Source organism: Lithobates pipiens, unplaced genomic scaffold, assembly GCF_037356315.1.
Source record: "Lithobates pipiens isolate NorthernLeopardFrog02 unplaced genomic scaffold, aLitPip1_a1.2 Scaffold_3, whole genome shotgun sequence".
Taxonomy (NCBI): Eukaryota; Metazoa; Chordata; class Amphibia; order Anura; family Ranidae; genus Lithobates; species Lithobates pipiens.
In genome coordinates this window covers 226,097,022-226,115,957 of record NW_027507790.1, presented here as the reverse complement: position 1 = coordinate 226,115,957, position 18,936 = coordinate 226,097,022, and the positions used below count along the sequence as shown (strand labels likewise).

The following is an 18,936-nucleotide window of genomic DNA, read 5'->3' as shown; positions in this document are numbered from 1 at the left end:
TTGTGATGATAAAGAACAAGAAGTATGGCATAATATAAGTTAGGTTTACAGTAAAAATTAGGGTTGCACCGATACCAGTATCGGTATCAGTGCCGATACCCAGTATTTGCACAAGTATCGGTACTCATGCAAATGCATCAATACTTGAAACGATATTTTAGGCTCGGCTCTTTTAACTGTCAGCAGGTCTCCCCAGAGTTAAAGAAGTCCGATAATCGGAGCTGTCAAAAAAAAAAAAAAAAGAAGCAGGCTACAATGTTTATCATCAACATTGCTCAGCCCTGAAACACTAAAAGAAACATTTTATTTTTGTATATTTCTGTTACTTCATCTGCAGATCAAAGGGATGAACAAATGTTCCTCTGTTTAACCCCTTAATAACCCTTAATTTACTCTAATTGTCCTTAATTAATTAACTCCTTATTCTCCACCATTTAATTATTACTTTCATGCTTTTTTTTCTTTTGTTCACGTCTTATTATTTTTTTTTTTTATAAACGATAAACAATTAAAACTTTTTTTTTTGTTTTGAAAATTGAAAAGCGCTAAATTAAAAAAAAAAAAATCGATGTATTTAATTTGTACATAACTTTTCAATGCTTTGTATTGTTGCTGACAGCTGAAGTTAAAACAAAACAGTTGTGGTTGGTATCGGTACTTAAAAGAAAAAAAAAGTATCGGTACTTGTACTCCAGTTTTTTTTTTTTTTTTTTTTTTACAGTATCGGTTTATCCCTAGTAAAAAAAAAACCCACATATTATGGGCTACAGAGATAGGTAGGAAAGGGCATGTGGAAGGTAAGGGGGGGGGGGGGGGCAAATGTGTAATGATGGTAAAGCGAGAGAAACTAGATATGAGAGTCGAGTCTTGCACAGAGGATAGTCAAGAGACGTGGTTGTCAAGGCCTCCTAGAATAGGGGACCAAGAGAAGAAAGCAAGAGAGAGAACAGAATGGAAACAAGGGGAGAACAAAAGAACGTTGGGGACACCAGCCAGAAACCCAGAACATTCAGTGCCTGTAACAGTGCGTAGTTTTCGGGGACATGGAGGGGTGGGCGTATTGTATGTACGGGGCCCAGATTTTTTTGGGGGGAATTTCTTGCGTGTATCTAGGAGAATACTGGTAAGATTTTCATTGATAAAAAGAAAGTCTATGCGACAATGAACTTCCGCAATGGTTTGTTTTGCCGCTAGAAAAACAATTGGGATCTTGTGAGATCTCGAGGTTTCCAATGCAAAAGTACACACCAAGGGTCTCTGGGAAAGAGGCAGATAAACAACGCTCACAACATTTTGAGGACTTTTGTCAAAAGAAGTCCTTATAAATTGATTGGCTGTGCACAAAACATATCCTTTTTAGGGTCATTTTCACCTATGGCAAAGTACAATATAGAAATAGTCTTAAAAGTAAGAAGATATAGAAAGGAGGGGGAGAAGCAAAAAAGAGGATGGAGAGGAGGAAATGGAAGTGGGGCTTCAGGAGTATGGAACCTCAGGAGAAGGACGGTAGGTGAGCTTACAACAGGGGCCACCTTAAAATGTAGGGTTCCATCCAGTAGGGCATTTAGGTAGGTTAGGACTGTAAATCCATTGAAGGCATATCTAGGAGTAGTTTGTTCCTACCATAAACACTATAGTATTTGTAGGGATCAGTATGTTGTTGCTCAGCACATAGAATGCTAAATTGAAAAGACGACGTCTACTTCCTGGTTCGCTGGTCATCCCAGTCCTCTACTCCCTAATGCTTGGGTTCACATAGCTGTATGGAGACTCTCACAATGAGGTAAGAGAAAAAAACGAAACCAGGAGGTTGTCTCTCTGTGAAGTCTGGGATTCTTTAGGATCCACAAATTTTGCTGTTCCAGAATACACTTTTCAAGGGAAATGCATGCATTATAGTCCAGACAGTCTAATAATTATGGTGTGTTGAGGAAAAGGAATATTAGAATTTATGGATTTGGGATCAGCAAGCGAGATATAATTGAAGGAGGTAGGTAGAACTTGCACGCGTTAAAGTATACAGAAGCCCCAGGCACCGAGTGAGACTGAGCCACTTGAGCTGCTAAAAATGTAGCCCTCCATGGCTCATCCAAAGGAAGTGACCTCGCTGTGTCACCAAGCTTCACCCATCCTCATTTAGAATACCATTCTGTTTTAAAAATAGTGCGGTGTTCTAGCAGGGTGTGCTCCTCTGTACTCATAGCCTTCTCATCTGATCCTATCATGGTGAAAAATGTCCTTTTGTTTAGATTCTATTGTGTGTCATTAAACAGAGGAGTCTGCGGTGGAGGGAAATGATGAAATATTTGTATCTTTCCTCACGCCAAGTCACTGTTCAGGAAGTTTTTCAAGTCCTAAATTATTTTACATTTGTATAGCCCAGTTTTTTCTTTCTTTCTTTTGACTGGTGTGGATCTGATGGGAATAAGCTGGAGAGGGATTTGTGCTTCCGTTCTTGGCCAAGTCATATTGCTCTACAGAAACCTGGTATAGCCCTGGGCAGTTCAAACTCTGAATATATAGAAACCTAGCATTAAAAGAAGGCCACCTTCAGTAGAAACAGCAAGCGATCTGTAGATCCAGAAAAATGGACAGCTGAAGTTTTGTGAGCAAATCTCTACTTCGCCAGCACTTCCACCTCTTATTGGTCACTGTGGTCGTCCATCCCATTAAAGGACCTATAGGGGTGCTAAGGTGCTGGGAGGGGGCAGGGCCAAAAAGTTTATTCTCACTAAGGGCAATTTCACGCTATACACTATATTACCACCTGCCTTTTACATGCACCTGAACTTTTAATGGTGTCTTAGTCTGTAGGGTTAAATATTAGGTTGCCCCACTCTTTGCACCTATAACAACTTCAACTCCTCTGGGAAGGCTGTCCACAAGGTTTAGGAGTGTGTCTATGGGAATGTTTGACCATTCTTCCTGAACTGCATTTTTGAGATCTGGCACTGATGTTGGATGAGAATCCTGGCCCGCAGTCTGTGCTCTAAGTCACCTCAAAGGTGTTCTATCAGGTTGAGCTCAGGTCTCTGTGCAGGCCAGTTAAGTTCTTCCACCCCAAACTCGCTTATCCATGTCTTTATAGAACCTTGCTTTGTGCACTGGTGCACAGTCATATTGGAACAGGACCAAACTGTTCCCACAAAGTTGTGAGCATGAAATTGTCCAAAATGTTTTGGTATGCTGACGCCTTAAGAGTCCCCTTCACTAGAACTAAGGGGCCAAGGCCAACCCCTGCAAAACAACCCTCCACCATAATCCCCCCCACCAAATGATTTGCACTAGTGCACAAAGCAAGGTCCATAAAAACACGGATGAGCGAACACTTTTTGGGATGAATTGGAGTGGGGTCTGCGAGCCAGGCCTTCTTGTCCAACATCGGTGCCTGACCTCACAAATGCGCTTCTGGAAGAATGGTCAAAGATTCCCATAGACACTCCTAAACCTTGTGGACGGCCTTCCCAGAAGAGTTGAAGCTACTATAGCTGCAAAGGATGGGCCAACTCAATATTGAGTTGGCCCACCCTGACCAAATCTCCCACTCCATTTGTAGAAATGAAGTCCCAAACTTGCAAGGAACCTCCACCATGCTTAACTGTTGCCAGCAGACACTCATTATTGTACCGCTCTCCAGCAGCAGGTTCTCTGGACTAATGAGTCAAAATTTAAAATTTTTGGCAGTAGCAAAAAGCAGTTTGTTTGCAAAGGGCTGGAGAGCGGTACAATAATGATTGTCTGCAGGCAACAGTGAAGCATGGTGGGGGTTCCTTGCAAGTTTGTAGCTGCATTTCTGGAAATGGAGTTGAAGATTTGGTCAGGCTCAATGGTGTCCTCAAAGCTGAGCGTTTCTGGAACATACTGCATTATGACCACTAACTGGGGGGCGATGGTCATAGTAAATAAGTGTTTAATACCTATGATCATCAGCTTCATCTAGTAGCCATAATATAGTACTTTCTTGATTTTTTTTTTCTATTCAGTATGAATGAATAAAAATCAACTTGGTGAGAAAATAACCTTATACCATTTGATTTTGCCCCTATTTATAAATGCTCCCCATAAAGTCCTGTTATTTTTTTAAAATTCTCTTCATTTCATATGATGGCACTGAGCGAGTAGACGCATTTTAGTTCCACACCGTTCTCGTCGAATTCACATTTTTACTCCACAGCTTTTATACACTAGGGCGTACTCTCCATAGCAAAGTACCCTTTTTAATTCTTTTCATGCATATCCACTTTCTGACCATAGGACATCCATGGACATACCTAGCGGCTGATTCGCTGCTGGATTACTTTTAGAGGCCTTTTTTTTTTTTTTTCAGGAAAGGTAGAGGAGAGATTTGGGATCTTATAGACCCCAGATCTCTCCATAAGAGGACCTGTCGTGCCTTATTTCTTTCACAAGCAAACTGAAACACCCACCATTTAATTCTCTATGGCCTCTGCTTAAAAAAATATACATATTTTGGGGGTTCTGAGTAATTTTCTAAATTAGGATTTTTACATGTAGGCGAGAAATGCCAAAATTGGTATGGGAGGGAAGTAGATATTCACTATAATCTGGGTTCAAACAAATGATAAGCTCCATAAGCAAAGGTTGTGCCTGCCTGAGTGGGCATTCATAGACATTGGCAGAGCAGGCCTGTCGTTTTCTCCCATTTTTAATCCAGTATTCCACACAACCTCCTATAAGCTCAATAACTGACTTTCCCTATTGCTTAATTTTTCCTTCCCTTCATACCTTGCAGTCCCCATCTGAGTTGCAGTGTGAAGAGGCTGGTGTCTAATAGTAATATAAGCAGTGATGTATGTTATTATGCTTCCTTCATCAGTGCCACTTCCTTAGCGAGTAGAGGAACCGGGCCCATACATTGAAGAGACTCGTCAGTGTTTACATGAAAACTGAAGTGTTTAGAGAACTCCGCTGTAATGCAGACATCACTTGTGTGGCTCATTGTTATCCTCTGATGGAAGGAATAGGCCGGAGTCACAGGACTGAGCTGTGAAGTGGATTCCCCCAGTGTATTTACTTCCCATTTAATGCGTAACCTTCATGATTCGCATGGGAAAGTTGGGTTGGCTAGAAATTTCTGAATAGAAGTAGATCTGTAGGGCTCAGAAATCTGAATGCTTATACTGATAATATGGGCCTGTAATGTGGACATTTGTCCTAGGTTTGTTACTAGTGGACAGGCTTTGGCCATGTGTCGACGAGTAAATCCAGCTTGCTTTTAGGTGCATTGTGACTGCATTTGACATGAGTTAAGCTTCGTACACGCGATCGGATTTTCCCACGGGAATTGTGTGACGACAGGCTGTTGGCAGAAAATCCAACCATGTGTATGCTCCATCGGACAAATGTTGGATGGCATGTTTTAAAATTTTCCGCAGACAAATGTCTGTTGTCGGATTTTCCAAGCATGTGTACACAAATCCATTGGACAAAAGTCCAAAGTACAAACACGCATGCTCAGAAGCAAGGACGAGCCAGAAGCGGTCGGTCTTGTAAATTGGCGTTCATAATGGAGAATTAACATTTGTGACGTGGCAAATTATGAAATCTCGAAATGCAGCGCACATTCTCTTCTTCTTTAATGGGATAATAATGAAGCTGCTTTGCTGGTGATACTGATGGAGCTTTGGAAACAAATTTTCAAAGGCTTTTTTTTTCTGGTAATATCAAGAAGAATATTATGCTTTTTATTTATTTATTTTATGTGGGCAAGTTACCACAGCACCATTATTCTGTAGTTTTTGAGATCAAAGATACAACTATGTTGGTGTCTCTTGTCAATTTTATATTGTATTTTTTTTAAATGTAACTGCCTACTCCCAAACTGTCTTTTGAAGTAAAACACATAGCCAAGTATTATTCTACACAATTTTTTTTTTTGACCATTAAAAAAAGAAAACAAATAAAATTAGACATGCTATCTACCAATAGAACTTAATCAAAAAGTGCATTCTATGCATCCAAAAATATATAGAAAATATACCCATAATCAAATCATTATTCAACCAAAAAATAAAATAAAAGCCTCATGCATGTGTCCTGCTTCTTAATATAGGCGGTCACCAATGCCAAGAGTTGATGAAAGCAGGGGTCCGTCATCCGGAGATAATTGCAAAAATCATCCGGATTGTTCTCCTGGAGCTCCTGCAGCAAAGGCATATGAAATAATTGGTCACGATTAATAAAGGAAACTATTTTTGGTCCAAGAAATCCTCCTCCTCTTGTGCCTTGACTCCAAGGCCAATAATAAATAACACGTTATTGCCTCAGATTCCGCAACATGTCTGGTTGACGAACAGCCATTCAGAAACTCAGCGAGTAGTTTCATAATTGCCAACCACCTGTGCACCTGCAGGCCTCTTGAGGAAAGTTGCAGGGTCAGCATCCCTTCAGCTGTGATTTCCTGTTGAAAGTATTTCACTGAAACTTACATTTTTTGTTGCAGGGGATACCGGAAATCTGACTTGTGCAGACTTCTGGGAAAATCAGTGAGCTAATCACACAAGCAGGAAATTTATGTTTCTTTGGGGCATTCTGTGTACAGAATGTCTCCAGGTAGCCATATTGCATTGCATTTTCAGAAAATGACAGCAGCTGCAGTTTGCAAAGGAAAGGTCATTTTTAATAGCATTCAATTACAGTACGACTTATATTGCGATTGTATAAGCTATATCATTTTTTTCTTTTTTTTTACGCCCACAAAAGTGGAGTTACCTACTGACATAAGGGGAAAAGTCAGACTATGGACATGAGGGATTGATAGTACAATATCTATAGGAATGAATTCTGTAAGTTTAACCCCCCTAGCGGTAATCCCGAGTCTGGCTCGGGTTAGGAATTTACTGATAGAAGCGGTAACCCCGAGCCAGACTCGGGATCGCATCGCTGGATGCAGGGGAGGACACAGGGAGAAGTTACTTACCTTGTCCCCTGGATCCAGCGATGTCCGCCGCGCTGTGTGATCGAGCTGTCCTCCGCTCGATTCACAGTGCCGAATGCCGCCGAGCTCCGTTCCCTGCGGCGTTACGGCGCACGGGAGTGGAGAACGGCGGCAAATTCAAAAAAGTAAAAAGACACAACACACACAGCACTGTAATCTTACAGATTACCGTGCTGTATTAAAAATTACACACCCCCTTTGTCCCTAGTGGTCTGTGCAATGCCCTGCATGCACTTTTATATTATAAATACTGTTTTTTTCTGCCTGGAATTTGGAGATTGCCCATAGCAACCAAAACATGTCCCTTTTCCAGTGTTTTAGGATTTGATTACATTATTGAATAATTTTTATTATTCTTTATTATATTCTAAACTTTATCATACCCGGGATGTCCGCTAGACTCTGGTTTGAAGAGATTTAAGAGTTATTCCTAAGAATTACAGGACTACAAAATAAAACGCCAAATTTCCATGCAAAATAATTGTACCGCTTTCAGCACCTAAAACCGGACTGAATCATACCGCCAGGGAGGTTAATTGAGTTTTAACAGAAATGTGTACTATGGAGGGCTGTCATTGCTGACGTCCTGCAGAAAATGCTACTTTGTAGCTTGTAGCATCAGTACTTCCTGATGAACTGACCAGAAATAAATATACATACTTTTAAATTTGAATCACAACTCCTGATCTGCATACATGTTCTGGGTTATTCAGAAAGTAGTTAAATGATTGGATTGGAATGACAGCCAGGGACAAGTATTCCCATACTTCCTCTCTAAGGGTTTATATTCATGATGCGATCAGCTGAAAAAAGCAATATATAAGTGGCCTGTAGATGTCACTGTGGTGCTGTCCATTGGTGAACAGGAGACCGCTGTGCGTGACCAGGGTCAGCAACACACTATGCAGTGTTCACTCTGCCTCAAGTGTAAGCGTAGGCAGGTATCAAATACTCCTATTTAACACTTAGATTTTTTTTTTTTATGCATTGTTAAATATTTCCTCCATCTATTTATGTATTGGCCTCCTGTAGCCTCCTTTTTTTTTTTATAGCAACATTCAGACTGATAGAGAGGCAGCCAATCGGGAATTGCGCAGTGCTCTCAGTCTAATGCCTTGTACACACAGTCTGACATTCTGACAACAAAATCCATCTGATTTTTTCCGACGGATTTTGTGCCAAACTTGTGTTGCATACACACGGTCGGACTAAGTTGTCAGAAAATCCAATCGTTTGGAACGCGATGACGTTCGTTCATTACGACGGAACTACGTTGAGGCTAGTAGCCAATAGCTTTGGTCTCATAATTTAATCTGAGCATGTGTGGCACTTTGTTCATCGGAATTCTCTACAAACGATCGGAAAAAAGTCTGATCGGATTTTCTTGTCGGGAAAATTTTTGATCCAGCTCTCAAACTTTTTCCGATGGAAAAAGTCCGATAGAGCCCACACACAACATAATCCGATCCAAACTTTTCCATCAGAAACTCCGTCCGTGTGTACAGGGCTTAAGATATGCTACATGCAGACTGGAGGGGAGAGCACAGAGGAGTTTCTCGCTGGCGATCTTTTGTTACCGTATATACTCGAGTATAGGCCGACCCGAATATAAGCCGAGGCCCCCAATTTACCCCCAAAAAAACTGGCAAACTTATTGACTCGTGTATAAGCCGAGGGTGAGACATGCCTGTCCATCCCTGTGTGTGTGTCCGTCCATCCCTGTGTGTCCGTCCATCCCTGTGTGTCCGTCCATCCATCCCTGTGTGTGTGTGTGTCCATCCATCCATCCCTGTGTGTGTGTGTCTCCATCCATCCATCCATCCCTGTGTGTGTGTGTCTCCATCCATCCATCCATCCCTGTGTGTGTCTCCATCCATCCACCCATCCCTGTGTGTGTCTCCATCCATCCACCCATCCCTGTGTGTGTGTGTATCCATGTGTGTGTGTGTGTGTGTGTGTGTGTGTGTGTGTGTGTGTGTGTGTGTGTCCAGCCTACCTTTGTCCCGAGCCTCCGTCCCGTGCCTTGCCTCCGTGCCGTGCCGTGCCGTGCCTTGCCGTCGTGTCGTGCCTTGCCTTGCCTCCGTCCCGTCCCGTCCCGTCCCGTCCCGTCCCGTGCCGTGCCGTGCCTTGCCTTGCCTCCGTCCCGTGCCCTCTTCGGCGGCCATTGTAAAATTCAAAAGCCGCGCCTCCTCCTTCGCCTGTGATAGGCGGAACACTGAATTTCCCAGCAGCCTGTGTTCCGCCTATCACTGACGTCGTATCATCCTCGTCCGTAGTACGAGGATGATACGATGTCCGTGATAGGCGGAACACAGGCTGCTGGGAAATTCAGTGTTCCGCCTATCACAGGCGAAGGCGGAGCCGGAGGCGCGGCTTTTGAATAGAATGGCCGCTGTCTGTCTGCTCGACACGCTGATCGAGCGGGCAGACAGCGATGACTCGAGTATAAGCCGAGGGGGGCACTTTCAGCCTCAAAAAAGAGGCTGAAAATCTCGGCTTATACTCGAGTATATACGGTACTTCACTCTTCAGTCACAGTCTGGACCTTGCTGGATTGCTTTCAATGCGGTTGAGAAAAGTAAAAGATCTGGCCTGTCGCTGGTAGAGGTTCATAGATGAGAAAATGTCACAGAATTACAAATTCACGTGTGCTTCAGCTGTATATTTTGTTGTTTGTCTACGCTAAGGGTCCATTCAAACCGGGAGGATCCATAATGGTGTGTTTTCGTAACGCAATGCACAGTAGCACATTACCATATTTTGCAGTACTCTGCTTTATTGCTTTGGGATATCATTAAAAATGAAGCACTAACATGCTGGCTGTGTGGTGTTGTAACACACATATATTAAGGAAACTCGTAGGTGTAAATGGGCCCTTAGAATTTAAAGTGTTAGTTCACCATTATCAAAAAGTGCCTAACGTTGGATAATGCCTTTGCTATTAGTGTAGGCTATTTATGTATCTCCCAAAGCATGGCTGAAAAACTCCAAGAGAAAATAACACTGTAAAGTGTATGTAAACCCTAGCAATAAACTTGCTTAAAAAGCATATGTTCGAGTTTGGCTTTAACGATAACAAGTGCCATTCTGGGAGGATGTAATGTAATACCTCTCATTCTGGGTGTGTGTGTGTGGTGTCTTGAGGCCTTATAGCAGCGCGATTTGTGAGCCATCAGACACAGTAGATAACAGATTGTGTAGCGAGCTACTGTAATTGGCCCCATACCATGTGATCACTGTGACTAATCACAGTACCTAGCCGGGGCAGGGTATTGGGGAGGCAGGAGGAGCCAGGAGCGCTGGTGAGGGACCCCAGAAAAAGAAGGGCCCAGAAGCATAGAAACTGCTGTGTTAAGGAAAGATTACATAATTTATGTATTTTTTTTTGGGCTATAAATGTACTACAGAATATAACTACAGGTAATAATCCTATACAGTTCTACTAGTATTAACATCATACAGTTACTAGAATATGATGTTTTTTTGCTAGAGTGGACCTTTAACTATAGCAGATGCGTTAGGACCCAGGAGCACAGAGGGCAGAGCTGTCCTGTTCCGCAGTGCTCAGTTCAATCAAGGAAATGGTAGCAGTTGGAAAATAATGATATAAAGTACACACACTTGTCGGTGATGGTCCTCTCTTCACCTGGGAGTGCTGAATTACTCTCTCTGCTGGCCCAGCTCCTCTTCTCTGGCCTTCAACTTCCTACATACATTTTTATGTCACTTGTGGGGGACAGAGTGATGGAATACTATGGTGTCCTGGAGTTGCTGACATCCAAGATGGTGGCACCCAGCAGCAATCTCAGGACTTTTAGGTCAAAGTACAAAAGGACATGCATAAAATGTTGCATGCACATATATTCTAAAGGGCAGATTCTTGTCTAAATAAATGGTCTGGTTTCAGGGTCTCTTTGGTGGCTGGTGGTTGTTGTTTTTTGGGGGGGGGGGCAGAACCAACGCTGAGCCCCCCCCCTCAGGCAGGCAGTGGCAATAACCACCGCAGCAGCACAGCAGCAACAAAAGAGAGTGCTTCAAAAGAGTCACCCCTCGCCTATACCCGCAATGTTTATTTATGCGCCTGATGTCCTGAAAGGGGCCGGGCGCATGGATAGGGATAGCGACACCAGTGTTGGGGGGGGCAGCGCCCTTGTGCCCACAATGCACATGCTGCCACTGCCCAGATGTAATAGTAATTTGTTTTGGATGAGTGGTAAGTCATGGGTGATCCACCTGTGGCCCTCCACTGTTGCAGAACTACAACTTCCATCATGCCTCTGTCTTTGGGAGTCACACTTGTAACTGTCAGCAGCTTGCAATGCCTCATGGGACTTGTAGTTTCTCAACAGCTGGAGGGCCACAGGTTGGGCATCCATGGGCTAAGTGGTTAGCCCTTCCGCTTATAGCAGCACTAAAGCCTGGTACACATGATCAGTTTATTGCCCAACAAAGCGTCAGACTTTTGTCCGAAGGGCTTGTGCAAGAACTTGTCTTGCATACAAACGGTACACAATTGTTGGCCAACAAACATGAACGTAGTATCGTACTAACGAGGAATTTCAGCTCTTGAAAGCCAACCTGTGGGCACCTTCTGCGAATGTCATGTTTGGTGAGCATTGATTCCGAGCATGCAAGTTTGTACTTTCAACTTTTGTGTGACAGACTTGTGTACACACGATAGGAAAATCTGACAGCAGACCGTTGTCCACCGAAAATTTACTAGCCTGCCATCCAATATTTGTTGGTGGAAAGTTGGACAATAATTGTCTGATGGAGCGTACTAATGTTTGGCTTTTAGGCCAACAGTCTGTCGTTACATAATTCCCTGCCGAAAATCCGATCATGTATATGAGACTTAAGGTTGTCGGTTCAAATCTCCAACTATGGCACTACCTGCCTGGAGTTTGCATGTTCTCCCTGTGCGGGTTTCCTCCAGGTACTCGGATTCCTCCCACACTCCAAAGACATGCTGGTAAGTTTATTGGCTCCTGTCTAAATTGGCCCTAGTATGTGTATGTATGAATGTGAGATAGCGACCTTAGATTGTAAGCTCATTGGGGGCAGGGACTGATATAAATGTTCAATATATTTGTAAAGTGCTGCATAAACTGGTGGCGCTATATTTAGTACCTGTAATAAATAAAATACGATTTTTAAATTGTGGAAATCCCTTTTGAAAATAGTTTCCAGCCCGTAAGTGTATTGTGTTATGGTTTAGACGTTACAGCAAGCTGGGGAATTTAACTAACGAGCCTGACTTATAATTGTTAGTGTTTTGATGGATTTGTCTGAAAAACAGCTCCGTGCATCTCAGATTCCATAAGAAACACAGAGAGGAATGTTAACACAATGCTCACAGCAAAGTCGGCTATCCATTACAGGCTTTTTTTTTTTTTTTAAAGATTACATTTTTGTCTGCACCTTATTTGGAAGTTTTGGTTTTGGAAAGGGTGGCTTTATCTCTTTTATGTTCCCGTGTCTTAGGCCCCTTTCACACGATCGGTCCACCTAGCTGTCCGTTTTTCATCCGATGTCACCATAGAAGACAGCAGAGCTCTGACGGGTCCGTCCCTCCACAGTGAGCGGAGATGGACCTGTCATCCGCCTGCTCAGCGGAGATCGATGGAGCGACCCCCAATGAGCTGGTGGAGTCCTTCAAATTGGATCTGCTCCATGTGAAAAGGGACCTAATACCCCGTACACACGAGCGGAATTTCCGTCCAAAAAATCTTGGATGGTTTTTCAGTCTAAATTCCGCTCAAGCTTGGATTGCATACACATGGTCACACAAAAGTTCTCTGAACTTTCGACCGTCAAGAACGCAGTGACGTACAACACTACGATAAGCCGAGAAAATGAAGTTCAGTGCTTCCGAGCATGCGTCAAATTGTTTCCGATCAAGCGTAGGAATATTTGCGAGTCGGAATTGTTAGGCCGCGTACACACGCGGGGACTGTTCGCTCAACTTTGTCCGTCAAACAGTTTCAGCAAACAGTCCGCTCAAAATTAGCATGGACGGACTTGCCCACACACGACCAACGAACAGTTTGCTGAAACCGTGCGCGATGACGTGAACGGCACGTACGACGGGACGGAAAATACGATGTCCTATACATTGCATTACAACTTTCGGCGTGTAAATCCTTTCTGAGCATGCGCGGAACTTAGTTTGACGAACAAGCCTACACACGAGGGGACTGTTCGCTGAAACCAAGTTTCAGCGGACAGTTTTTCGGAAATTCCGAAAAACTTTGTTCAGCAGACTGTTCGCTGAAACTGTCCGCTGAAAGCCCACACACGGGCGGACTGTCCGCCGAAACACTGTTCAGCGGACAAAGTTGGGCGAACAGTCCCCGCGTGTGTACGCGGCCTTACAGACTATCGGAATTTCCGATTGGAACTTTTCCCGACCGAAAAATAGAGAACCTGCTCTGTCTTTTGCTGGTGGGAATTCCGCCAGCAATAGTCCGATGGAGCATACACACGGTCGCATTTTCTGACCAAAACCTCACATCGGACGTTTGCTGGCGGGATTTCCGATCGTGTGTATGCAGCATAAGACTTCTAGCCCAAATCCGAGCACAAAAACCTACCGGGTTTAGCTTCAGCTGCAAACCTCCATTCATGCAGGCTCTCTTCAGTGTATTAAAAAGTTTATTTGTCAGAATTTGTACAGCTCCCGCTATACTTCCAGCCTGCTGCGATTGTAAGCACTACAAGTCTCATGGACCCCGGTGCTGCAGTTGTATCAAGGGCTGCAACAAACTATTATTTTCATAATAGATTAGTTGGCCGCTTTTATTGTTTAGATTAGTTAGTTAATAACCTAAAAAAAAAAAGTGTGTATAATTTAGTTTAGTATGTAAAGTTTAAAAAAAAGGAAATTTATTCTTAAATATCCCTATGCAGTGGTAACTATAAATAACCAACTATATGGTTAGAGAGCAAAATCTCTAATCCACTTTGAGAATAACAGACAGAAGAGATATACTGTATATAATAGAGGAGATATACTGTATATACTATTAGAGGAGAGATGTACTGTATATACTATTAGGCGAGATATACTGTATATACTATTAGAGGCGATATACCTTATATACTATTAGAGGCGATATATTGTATATACTATTAGGAGAGAGAGATACTGTATATACTATTAAAAGAGAGATGCTGTATATACCATTAGAAGAGATATACTGTACATACTATTAGAGGGGAGATATACTGTGCATACCATTGGAGGGGAGATATACTGTGTATACTATTAGAGGGGAGATATGCTGTACATACTATTGAGGAGAAATATACTGTACATACTATTAGAGGGGAGTAGGGATGAGCTTTGTGTTCGAGTCGAACATACGTTCGACTCGAACATCGGCTGTTCGCCTGTTCGGTGAATTCCGAACGTTATGGGCCGTTCGCACCGAATTCGTGTGGCGCTCACGGCCCACAATGCACTGCGTCATCGCAGTGCATTGCTGGCTCATGATTGGCCAAGCATGCACTGTGACCCCGCATGCTTGGCCAATCACAGCGCCAGCAGCGAGGAGAGCAATGATTGGCCACAGGCAGGATGCCTGTGGCCAATCATAGCTCAGGCTGTGAAGTACACGCCCCACACTATATAAGGCCGCCAGCGCGGCGGCCTTGTGTAGTGTGTTGGCATCTGAAGCAGTTAGTGGGTGTTCTGTGTACCTTCAACACAGTATACACCGATCGTTATCGGGCGATTTTCGATCTTGCTCTTCTGTAGTGGTTGTTGTCTGCGTGCCCTGACCGCAGTATACACCGCTATATTCACCTCACCTATATAGCTAGTGATCTATCTTTTATAATAGAGCTTGCAGTCAGTAGTGTTAGGAGCTAGTGCGTGCTGTCTACGTGCTCTGTACCCAGTACACATCGCTATATCAACCTACATAGCTCTTCTCTATTTGAGCCATCTGCCATCTGCAGGAGTTATTGGAAGTTGTGTGTGCCTCCAGCACAGCACAGTATACATCTGTATATACCCCTTTATCTCTGGTGTTCTATAATAAAGGCATCTGCAGGAGTTAGTGGGTGTTTTGTGCCTCCAGTACAATATACACCTGTATCTACCCTTTATTGCTGTTCTCTAATAGAGCCATCTGCAGGCCTTAGTGGGTGTTGTCTGCCTCCAGTACAGTATACCCCTTTATCTCTGGTGTTCTATAATAAAGGCATCTGCAGGAGTTAGTGGGTGTTGTGTGCCTCCAGCACAATATACACTACCCAACTGCTGTTTTACCCAACTCCCTTCAGGCCATTACCATGTCTGGAAGGCCAGCAAGGAGAGGCAGAAAGGCGCGAGCCGATAAAAGAGGGCAAGCAGGCTCTGTGTCTAGAGACAACAGTGCTGGTCGTTGGCGCTGTGCATTGTCATCAGCACGTGGCCATGGGACACGCTTGTCCTTTTCGGCAGCTGGACATGTTGAGCAGCAACATGCCAACGACTTGGTAGAGTGGATGACCAAGCCCTCTTCATCCTCCTCATCCTCTCTCACCCAGTCTCAGGGTACTAGCAAAGCAGCTGCCAACGCATCGTCTTCCCTCGTCTCAATGTCATCATCAGTGACTCCTTCCCTAGACCCACCACGTCCTCCTGAGGAGTCTCCTGAACTCTTTGAGCACAGTGTTGGGTACATGCTCCAGGAGGATGCCCAGTGTTTTGTGGGCTCTGATGATGACACTCAGCTAGAGGAAGGCAGTAGCGTGAGCGCAGAGAGAGGGGATGCTCAAGAAGGACAGCAATCTGGCAGTCATGTTCCACAAGCTGCAGCATACTGCCAGGTTTGCTACAGCGATGAAGAGGGAGGGGATGATGAGGGCACTGACTCCACGTGGGTGCCTGGTAGGAGGGAGGAGGAGGAGGAGGCACATGTCCAACGAGGCAGGATGCCCTCCGGGGGCCAGCTTAGGGGCAGCACACCGACTGAATCACACCGCAGAGCTCCGCCTGTGCAGGGCGCTGCCTCTGCACGTTATTCGAAAAGTTCTTTGGTGTGGGCCTTTTTTGAGATGAGTGCATCAGATCGCACCGCTGCTATTTGTAACATATGTCTCAAGTGTATCTCGCGTGGCCAAAACATGAGCCGCTTGGGCACCACATGCTTGACCAGACATATGTTGACCTGCACCAAAGAACAAAGCGGACCTCTCCTTGCTCCTCATCAGCTGGCATCTCCAACCCCACTAGACCTTCAGTCCTCTCTGAAACTTGCTCTGAGAGAAATGAAGGTGTAGAATTAGGTGTGTCACAGCCGAGTGCTTCTGGACACTCTGCTAGCAGTACACCCACGTCCAATTAAAGCAGGCAAATGTCCCTGCCTCAGCTGCTGGACCGGCGAAAGAAGTTCACTCCCAGCCATCCACATGCCCAGCGGTTGAATGCTAGCTTGGCTAAATTGCTAGCACTTCAACTGCTGCCTTTTCAGTTGGTAGACTCGGCCCCCTTCCGTGAGTTTGTACAATGTGCGGTTCCTCAGTGGCAGGTCCCCAAACGCCACTTTTTCTCACGGAAGGCGATTCCGGCTCTCTACCAGCATGTGGAAGGCAATGTCCTTGCCTCGCTGGACAGGGCGGTCAGCGGTAAGGTGCATATTACAAATGACTCATGGTCCAGCAGGCATGGACAGGGACGTTACCTGTCTTTCACGGCCCATTGGGTCACTCTTCTGGCAGCTGGGAAGGATGCAGGACAAGGTGCAGTATGGAGGTTGTTCCGCCACCACGCCTCCAAAATGCTACTATTGGTTGTGACACACCTCTCTCCTCCACCCCCTCCTCTTCTTCTTCCTCCATGGCCTCTTCCAGTGCTGTGTCCTCAGAACCAGCGGTGCTCCGTAGGCGTTCCAGGGGCTACGCAAGTACGCAGGCAAAACGATGCCATGCCATGCCGTGCTTGCACTGGTTTGTTTGGGGGACAGGAGCCACACTGGGGCGGATGTTTTTTCAGCTCTGCAGGGGCAGGCCGAGAGGTAGTTGACGCCACGCCAGCTTAAGCCAGGAATGGTGGTTTGCGACAATGGCACCAACCTCCTCTCCGCCCTCCGACAGGGACAACTGACCCATGTGCCCTGTGTAGCTCACGTCCTTAACCTGGTGGTGCAGCGGTTCTTGGGCAGGTACCCGGGCTTACAGGATGTCCTGAAGCAGGCCAGGAAAGTCTGTGTGCATTTCCGCCGATCATTTAATGCCTGTGCTCGGCTGGCTGAGCTCCAAAAGGAGTTGAACCTGCCCAAGAACCGCCTTATATGTGACATGCCCACCAGATGGAACTCAACATTGGCCATGCTGCAGCGGCTGCACACGCAGCAGAGGGCCATCAATGAGTACCTGTGCGACTACGGCACCAGGACAGGGTCAGGGGAGCTCGGTTTTTTTCTCACCACGCCAGTGGGGCATGATCAGGGATGCATGCACTGTCCTGTCACCGTTTTGAGGAGGCCACAAGGATGGTGAGCAGTGACAGTGCATGCATCAGTGACACTGTACCTCTTGTCCACCTCTTGGAGCATACGCTGCGTGGAATAATGGACAGGGCACTTGAGGCAGAACAGAGGCTGGAAGAGGAGGACTTCCTTGCCTCTCAAGGCCCCCTTTATCCAGACAGTGTTCCTGCTGTGCCACCCATCACACAGGAAGAGGATGAGGAGGAGGAGGAGAATGAGGATGATTGTGTCAGCATGGAGGTGGAGGCTGGCACTCAGCATCAGCAGCAGCAGCAGTCTTGTAGGGATGATTTACAGTCCCAAGAAACCCGTGGACTTGTACGTGGCTGGGAGGAGGTAGCTGCGGATCATGTTGTCCTTAGTGACCCAGAGGACTCCGGACCGAATGCCTCAGCTAACCTACGCTGCATGGCCTCCCTGATCCTGCAAAGCCTGCGGAAGGATCCTCGTATTCTTCGGATCAAGGAGAGGGACCATTACTGGCTGGCCACTCTCCTTGATCCACGGTACAAGGGTAAGGTTGCCGACCTTATCTTGCCATCGCGGAGGGAGCAGAGGATGAGACATCTCCGGGAGGCCTTGCAGAAAGGTCTGTGCAACGCGTTCCCAGAGACTGGGAGGTTACAAACTCCTGGTCCTGGACAACGTGTTGCTGAGGCATCGGTCAGAAGGAGCGGTGGAGAAGGTGGCCATCTGACTGATTCTTTTAGACAATTTTTTAGTCCACAGCCCCAAGGTATGAAAGCTTTGCAGCAGGGCTAATTCCTGCAATAAAACTAGAGTATATGGGAGAGGTTGCAGTGTCGTGGCACCAGCACCAGCACCAGTGCCTAAGGCCCAATTTTTCTGCCCCTGTTTAACAGGGACATGTAATTACAATTCTTGATATAATATTTCACAGGAGGGCCCGTTCCTGTGCCCACCCAGAGTAACTGTGAGGACTTATAGTGTTGTGGCACCAGCACCACAACCACCAAAGGTCAATTTTTCTACCACTGTTCAACAATGGCATGTAATTACAATTCTTGATATAATCGTTCACAGCAGGGCGCTCCAGCACCCACCAAGAGTCACTTTGAGGGCTTACAATGTTGTGGCAAAACCAACACCTTGTTCCGCCATTTCTGCAGAGCATATAGGGCAGGCCCCTACTTTCAAACATCCAATTTACAAACATCTCCTACTTGCAAACGGAAGGAGACAACAGCAAGTGAGATGAAAAAAGATGGACGACAAAACAAATTATACAGGGGTGATAACCCTTCCCTATGTTTTCCAAAAAGCTTAAAAATAGTTTTTTTGACTGGAGCTACACTTTTAAAATGTACCGGTTGAAAATTACAAACAGATTCAACTTAAAGTGGAGTTGCCCCCCAAAAAATAAAACCACTTAAAAATCTTTAAAAAAATCAAAAAAAAATAATTGGCAAAAAAAAAATTTTTTACTCACCTCTAAATACCGGTTGCTAGGGGGTCCCTCGTAGTCTGCCTTCTTCATTG

General features: G+C 45.1%; 1 protein-coding gene across 1 annotated transcript in view; it reads left to right on the top strand.

The window, feature by feature from the left end:
• WDR70 (WD repeat domain 70) overlaps nt 1-18,936 on the top strand; it is a 436,397-nt gene that overhangs the window by 52,881 nt on the left and 364,580 nt on the right. The window lies entirely within an intron of this gene.